The following is a 7044-nucleotide window of genomic DNA, read 5'->3' as shown; positions in this document are numbered from 1 at the left end:
TTTTCTTTATCCCACTTTACACATATAGCAGTGGTAAAAGAACCCGCCTGCCAATGCAGAAGACATAGAAGATGCCAGATTCGATCCATGGGTCCGGAAGATCCCCTGGAGGAGGGCATGGCAGTCCACTCCAGTACTCCTGCCTGAAGAATCCCATGGACAGAGGAGCCTGGTGGGCTACAGTCCTTAGTGTCAAAAAGGGTCTGACACAGCCTAAGTGACTTAGCACACATGCAATTTCTAAAATAATAATACTAATCCTAATGCCAACAACACAGCAATCATTTTATATTTTTTTAAACAGATCTTTTTTTCTTAGGGCATATTGCACTTGGGATACATCATTAAATTATTGAGTTTTAAAGTGATTTGAGGGAATTCTCTGCTGGTCCAGTGGTTAGGACTCAGAGCTTCCACTGCTGGGCGTCAGGTTCAATCCGTGGTCAGGAAACTACGATCTGGCAAGTCATGGGCATGGCCAAAAAAAGTCATTTGGAACAGTTATTTTCTGTGTAGTTGAGCTACCAGTTGGATACCCATTTAAGTTCGTTTCATTCTATTTCTGGTTTTAAGGGATTTATTTTTTCCCATTTAATTTTGTTTTATAGTTAACTTAATTTTCAAAGTTCATAGTCATATTAAGGACAGTCATCATGTCAATACTTTGTCTTTTTGTTAAAGGGGTGCAAAAAATGAAAATGAATGAAAGTAACTAAAATTCTTGATTGTATAGTCCTGACATCTATTTACTGTATTTCTTAGAGAAATTATGCAAAAGTCACTAACCAGAATTTCCAACAAGTGTGATTCATGAACCACTCTGTAGGAAGTGATGTTAGATTTGGGATGGAGTATGGGGATAGAATTTCATGGTTAATGTCTGAAAATTCTATATATTTTTAAGTTTAGCGATAATTTTTTATTTTTTAATTTTTATTTATTTATTTTGGCTACATTGGGTCTTCGCTGCTGCACTCAGGCTTTCTCTAGTGGTGCAATCAGAGGCTGCTGTCTAATTGCTGTGTGAGGGCTTCTCATTGCAGTGGCTTCTCTTTTTGCAGGTCAGGGGCTCTAGAGCCAGGCCTCAGTAGTTGTGGTGCATGGCCTTAGTTGCCCTTCAGCATGTAGTATCTTCCTGGATCAGGGACCGAAACAGTGTCCCTTACATTGCAAGGCAGATTCTCAACCACCAGCAAAGCCCAAATTCTATATTCTTTTTGAGGTCATGATGTATAATAACATTGATGTATCAGTCAGTTCAGTCGCTCAGTCGTATCCGACTCTTTGTGACCCCATGGACTGTAGCACGCCAGGCTTCCGGGTTCATCACCAACTCCCAGAGCTTGTTCAAACTCATGTCCATCGAGTTGGTGATGCCATCCAACCGTCTCACCCTCTGTCATCCCCTTCTCCTCCTGCCTTCAATCTTTCCCAGTATCAGGATCTTTCCCAATGAGTTAATTCTTCGTATCAGGTGGCCAAAGTATTGGAGCTTCAGCTTCAGCATCAGTCCTTCCAATGAATATTCAGGACTGATATCCTTTACACTGATATATAATAACACACAAAAGCCTCTGAGAAAACCTGAAGTAAAGAATTCTTTTTAGATTTGTGTAACCCATTGTTTTCAAACTTATCTGTGTATCAAGAGATCGTCCTCATGCTATTAAAAATTATTTTATTAGTATTACCTCTTGGGCATGTTGCACTGCACTGCAAGTGGGATCTTAGTTTCCTGACCAAGGATGGAACCCACGGCCACTGCAGTGGAAGCATGAAGGCTTAAGCACTGGACCCCTAGGGAAGTTGTCTCCTACTCTTTTTCACCGTTTTTTTTTTTTTTGGACAGCAGTTATCCCACTGAATGACGTACTTTGTGAAATGTTGCTCTCAAGTTTTCTTGTGTGTCCAAAGGGGATAATAATACCTTTCTAATATTCTTTCAGGGTTATTGTGAGGATCCAGTGAATTGGGTATGAACAACTTTTAGCATATAAAAGAGGAGGCTATTTTGCCAGTAGCTAGATGGAAATTTGGAGGTTCACTCTATGCTACTTAGGTGAACTTATCCCTGGGGGAGACAAAGGTATGATGAAAGTTGGAGATTTCAGATGAATGAAAAATGACATATAAGGGTCAACTGAGGAAGCTATACAGATAGAAAAAAAATCTATTTCCAGCAATGCGCGTGAGTGCTAAGTTGCTTCAGTCCAACTCTTTGCAACCACATGGACTGTGCAGCTGCCAGGTTCCTCTGTTCATGGGATTCCCCAGGCGAGAATACTGAAGTGGGTTGATGTGCCCTCCTCTAGGGGATCTTCCTGTCCCAGGGATCGAACCCAAATCTCCTGTGTCTCCTGCATTGCAGGTGGGTTCTTGACCATTAGTGCCACCTGAACAGCTATGGTCAGGTGAATGATTTTCACCTAGAATCAGGGAAGTCCTGGGCCTGATACAGAGGAGGGAAGTCCTGGTCCTGATATAGAAAAGGGCTTGTTTTCTTAATAGGTGGAAGTGATCTAGGGAAGGGGCTAAAAAATTACTATAAAAGTATGACTTGTGTGAGGGAATTTGCTTATTCTGAGTATTCAGAGTACTGTTGATAAGGTATGTACTACTTTGTTAGGGCTGCCATAGGGAAAACCACAGTCTGGGTGGCCTAAACAACAGAAATGTGTATTCTCATACTCTGGAGGCTAGAAGTCCGAGATCAAGGTGTCAGCAGCATTGGTGTCTTTCGAGACTTCTCCCGTTGGCTTGTAGACTGCTATCTTTTCCATGTCTTCACATTATCCTCTGCATGTGGGCATGTCCATTGCCAAATTTCCTCATCTTATAAGGATACCAATGACAGTGAATCCTAACGACCTCATCCCAAATGCATTTACTGAGTATTTGTTATGTATAGGCACTGGACATTCAGGAGTGACAGTACCTAGTGGAGGAAGGCAGTTATGCTCAGTACTATATCACCAACTTGTACCTAGTGGAGGGAAAGAGCAGAAGTAGGTACATAGATGCATTGGTGGGGCAGTTCAGCTGTGAATTTTCTTCCACAGTTTATTCAATGAACATTTTAAGCACCAACTTTGCTCTGAATATTATACCAGAAGCTATCAGGTTGGGAGGAAGAAAGAAGAGACTGATACCAATTGTCATCATTTGAAGATATATCTTTTATAATATATTGATATTTTTGAAATGTCAATATGTGATCAAACCCTAGGCCCCTGCTTTAGAAGTGCAGAGTCTTGACAAGGAAGTCCCAACTGCCACAATTTTGGCTTGAACCATTTCCTTTGTCAAGAGTCTTACTCCCATTCTCCTGGCCCAGGCTTTCTTTCAAAGCTCAGCTGACTTCTCTAGGCAAAGTGTTTCTTGATAATTTTTAGTTTACATGAATGTTCTTCTCTGAACTCCTACAGTACTTAATGCATATACCAGTAGTTTGATATTTAGCATCTGTTCTTTTATGTTTTCCAATGAGAATTAACATTTTTGAAGGCAGACACTTGGCCATATTTCTTCATATTTCCAGGGCTAACGGTCTTTAAAATATAGTAGGATAAAATTTTAGGTCTTGAAGTTTATCTAGCCCACTCACTCATTTCACAGGTGAAGAAAGTATGATACAGAGGGTTGTTCAGAGCCACTTTGTTATAAAGCCATGTTGTTGTTTAGTTGCTGTTGTGTTTGAATATTTGTGGCCCCATGGACTATAGACCACCAGGCTCCTCTGTCCATGGGATTTTCCCAGGCAAGAATATTGGAGTAGGTTGCCATTTCCTTCTCCAGGGAATCTTCCCAACCGAGGGATTGAACCTCCATCTCCTCCATTAGCGAGTGATTCTTTACCACTGAGCTACCAGGGAAGCCCCAGTATAAAGCCATAGCCATAGCCAAAGCTGAAGCTCCAATACTTTGGCCACCTGGCAAAGAGCTGACTCACTAGGAAAGACCCTGATGTTGGGAAAGATTGAGGTCAGGAGGAGAAGGGGGCAACAGAGAACAGGATGGTATCACTGACTCAATGGGCATGAGTTTGAGCAAACTCCAGAAGATACTGAAGGACAGGGAAGCCTGGCGTGCTGCAGTCCATGGAGTCGCAAAGAGTTGGCTATGACTTAACCTTAGTGACTGAAGAACAAAAAGCCAAATACTTGCGGATGCTGGGCTTCCCTGGTGGCTCACGCTGTAAAGAATCTGCCTGCAGTGCAGGAGATCCAGGTTCAAGCTCCGGGTCCGCAAGATCCCCTGGAGAAGGGAATGGCTACGCACTCCAGGATTCTTGCTTAGAGAATTCTATGTACAGAGGAGCCTGGCAAGCTATAGTTGATGGGGTTGCAGAGTCGGACCCGACTGAGCAACTAACACTTTCATGTTCATGGTGTGTGGTTCCTTTCACGGATTATAGCGGGATTGGCTTTACAGAATGGCAGGATTCAGAAGGGGTATATGAGGGCATTCCCCGACCAAAGTAAGGGAATGTGGTTATTATTTGCAGGTTTGGGAATACACGGTCCAAGGTGCTTGATGGGGAAGGTGTGATGGCTACTGGAGGGCAGAGCTGTTCTTTAGCACCCCCCCAACAGTTTCTTGAAGATGCCTGGAGTTCAGTACTATTTCCTCCATGAAGTGGCTTCCCAGCTTAATACCTACTTCTCTGCAGGCATGCAGCCTGAAGAAAGTAAAGCCCATTGGCTTTCTGGCTCCTCAAGGGCATAGGTCCAGAGGAAGATCTCCAGCTCGTTGGTGAGGACTAGCCATGGGCCGTCCACTGTGTGAAGCGCGCCAGGACGCTCCCCTAACAGGAATCCGTGGACTAAGCAGCCGCTCAGGCCTTGGCCACGATCCCAGGAAAGAAGAGCAAGGGGCTTTCCACCTGCCCCAAGCCTCACCCGGACACCAGGCCTCTCGGATTCCAGCGGCTCGTGCTCTGCCTCCGAAGCCCGCCTTCTCCACTCCGCGCCTTTTCCCCGCCCCTCCCCACACGCTCGACGGGCTCGCTCCCGCTCCGGGCACGCGGACGGTGCGCGAGTACGCGGACGCGGAAGGAAGGCCGGCAGGGCTCTCCGCCGCGGGGGCGAGCGCGCAGGCGCCTTCCTGGAACCTGCTGCGGCGCGAATCCGTACGTTCGGAGAGCGGTGGGGTAAGAGGCTGGGTCCCTGGAATTCTGGGGCGCTCGGAGGGAGGGGAAGGGCCTGGGGCTTGGCTGTCTGGCTCCCGGCTCCGCTCCTCTCGAAGGAAGGGAAGCCTCCTCAGTCCCGCCCGCAGGCTCGATTGGGGGTCGGGTGGGGGATGCGGTGATCACGGGGGTGCCCTGAACTGGAAAGCTTGGCTCCCTTGTTCCTGCGGTCCTGAGGGTCCGGCTCGCCGGAGAAAGGGGCAGACGCACCAAGGAGGGGCCGTTTGGCGAGTTGTGCTCGCCTGGGATAGCAGACTCCCTGGTTTTGCTGCTCACCTGGGGGAGGGACCTTTGCGTTCCGAAAGGAACAAGTTTGGCCCTGGGACGTGGACGACAGACATTTTTTCTGCCGAGACGCACCCTCTGGGTAAAGTGGGACCGAAGAATTCTTTGCTGCCCGCGAGAATGGGTTAGGAAGCCACTGTACTTTGTTGTACCGAAAGGAAAAATAGTAAAATAAAACAAAAACAACCCCTTTTACTGTTCAAGGGGAACAGATCGGTTAGCCATCTCATATGATAATATCTTTAACCACAAAGGACTCAGTACAATTAGGTACTTCCCTTCTTCACCCGAAGATCTCCATTCAGCAAATACTTTGAGTTACCTGCTCTGTGCCAGCCTTGTTCAATGAGCAGGAAACTGGGCAGCGGCTAAGACAGGAGGATCCCTGCTTGCTTGGAGCTTATATTCTAGTTGACAAATGAATGTTATTTCCTTTGTAACTTTTATTATAACATGTACAAGAAAATACTGTCCGCAATTCATAAATTGTAACTAACTGATTTACCATTAAGTAAACACATCTTTTAACAACCACTTAAATCAGGACACAACATGTGGGACCTAGTTCCCTGACCAGGGATCGAACCTGGGATACTTGCATCTGGAGTGCAGAGTCTTAGCCACTGGACCACCAGGGAAGTCCTTGTTTGAGCCTTTTAAAGAGTAACTCCTTTCTTAAGAAGGAGCTCATTTAATTTTTGGATGGTTCTAGTTGTTAGAAAAGTTTTCCTAACATTTAATCTAACACTGGTCATCAGGGTCATCTGGGTCCATCCAGAGCTGCTGATCTGTTAGCTGTTGCTTCCCTTTCAGTACTCAAGCAGTTTTTGTTGTTGTTTTTTTTTTTTTTTACATTTAAGTGCAGAACTTTGAATTTATTATCCCTGTAATGATTTCTGGAGTTAGATTTGGCCCATTATAGATTTTGTCTAAATCTTTTTGGATATGATCCTTTCATCTGTCAGCAGTTCCACCATTGTGTGCTTAACAAACTTGATCAGGGAGGTTCCTGGTGGCCTAGTGGTTAGGATTTCGGATTGCCCGGGTTCAGTCCCTGGTTGGGGAACTGAGATCCCATAAGCCCTGTGGTGAGGCCAGAAATCAAACAAAAACTTGATCAGCGTATTATTAGTTAAGCATTATTATTCTTTTTTTAAAGATTGTTATGATTATTAAGGGTCATTGATTATCTGGAACTGTGGATAATTCATTTAACTTGGTTGTATTACTGATTGAAGTTTCCACAATGGAATATCAGTTAAGTTATGGATTTTTAAATCCAGGACTTAGCATTTGTAAAATCAATTTTAAACTTGATATCTCAGCAGAAAATAGAGTGTTGTGTTGCAATTCTGGAATATATAGTGCAACACGTTAAAAGGGGCTTTTTGAGTTAGACTGGAAAAGGATTTGAAAAGTTTATAATGGCCCATAAACTGTGTGAAACCCGGAATCAACGTGAGAAACTGATTTAATTTTAATTTTTCCTCCTCCCTTGCCTCTGTGGTAGAATGTCTTGTGATCAATGAAATGATCAAAGGTGGATGCAGTAAGAGGGAGAAAAGAAAAAGGGA

The 7044-nt window shown here is 44.5% G+C and overlaps 1 protein-coding gene and 1 non-coding gene across 2 annotated transcripts in view; one reads left to right on the top strand and one right to left on the bottom strand.

Annotated features, from left to right (window-relative positions):
• The first annotated feature begins 5043 nt into the window (after nucleotides 1-5043).
• The window catches only part of ALG6 (ALG6 alpha-1,3-glucosyltransferase), a 52484-nt gene continuing 50483 nt past the window's right edge, over nucleotides 5044-7044 (top strand). The window contains exon 1 of the mRNA XM_020885571.2: nucleotides 5044-5149. The gene's annotated coding sequence lies outside the window, so the exon portion shown is untranslated. The remainder of the gene's footprint in view (nucleotides 5150-7044) is intronic.
• On the bottom strand, nucleotides 6036-6108 carry TRNAW-CCA (transfer RNA tryptophan (anticodon CCA)). The gene has a single exon. It is a non-coding gene; the product is annotated as a tRNA-Trp (tRNA).

The sequence above is a fragment of the Odocoileus virginianus genome, chromosome 5 (assembly GCF_023699985.2).
Source record: "Odocoileus virginianus isolate 20LAN1187 ecotype Illinois chromosome 5, Ovbor_1.2, whole genome shotgun sequence".
NCBI classification, from domain to species: domain Eukaryota; kingdom Metazoa; phylum Chordata; class Mammalia; order Artiodactyla; family Cervidae; genus Odocoileus; species Odocoileus virginianus.
Note: the sequence above shows the minus strand (reverse complement) of the source record. Positions and strands in the feature narration are given on the sequence as shown.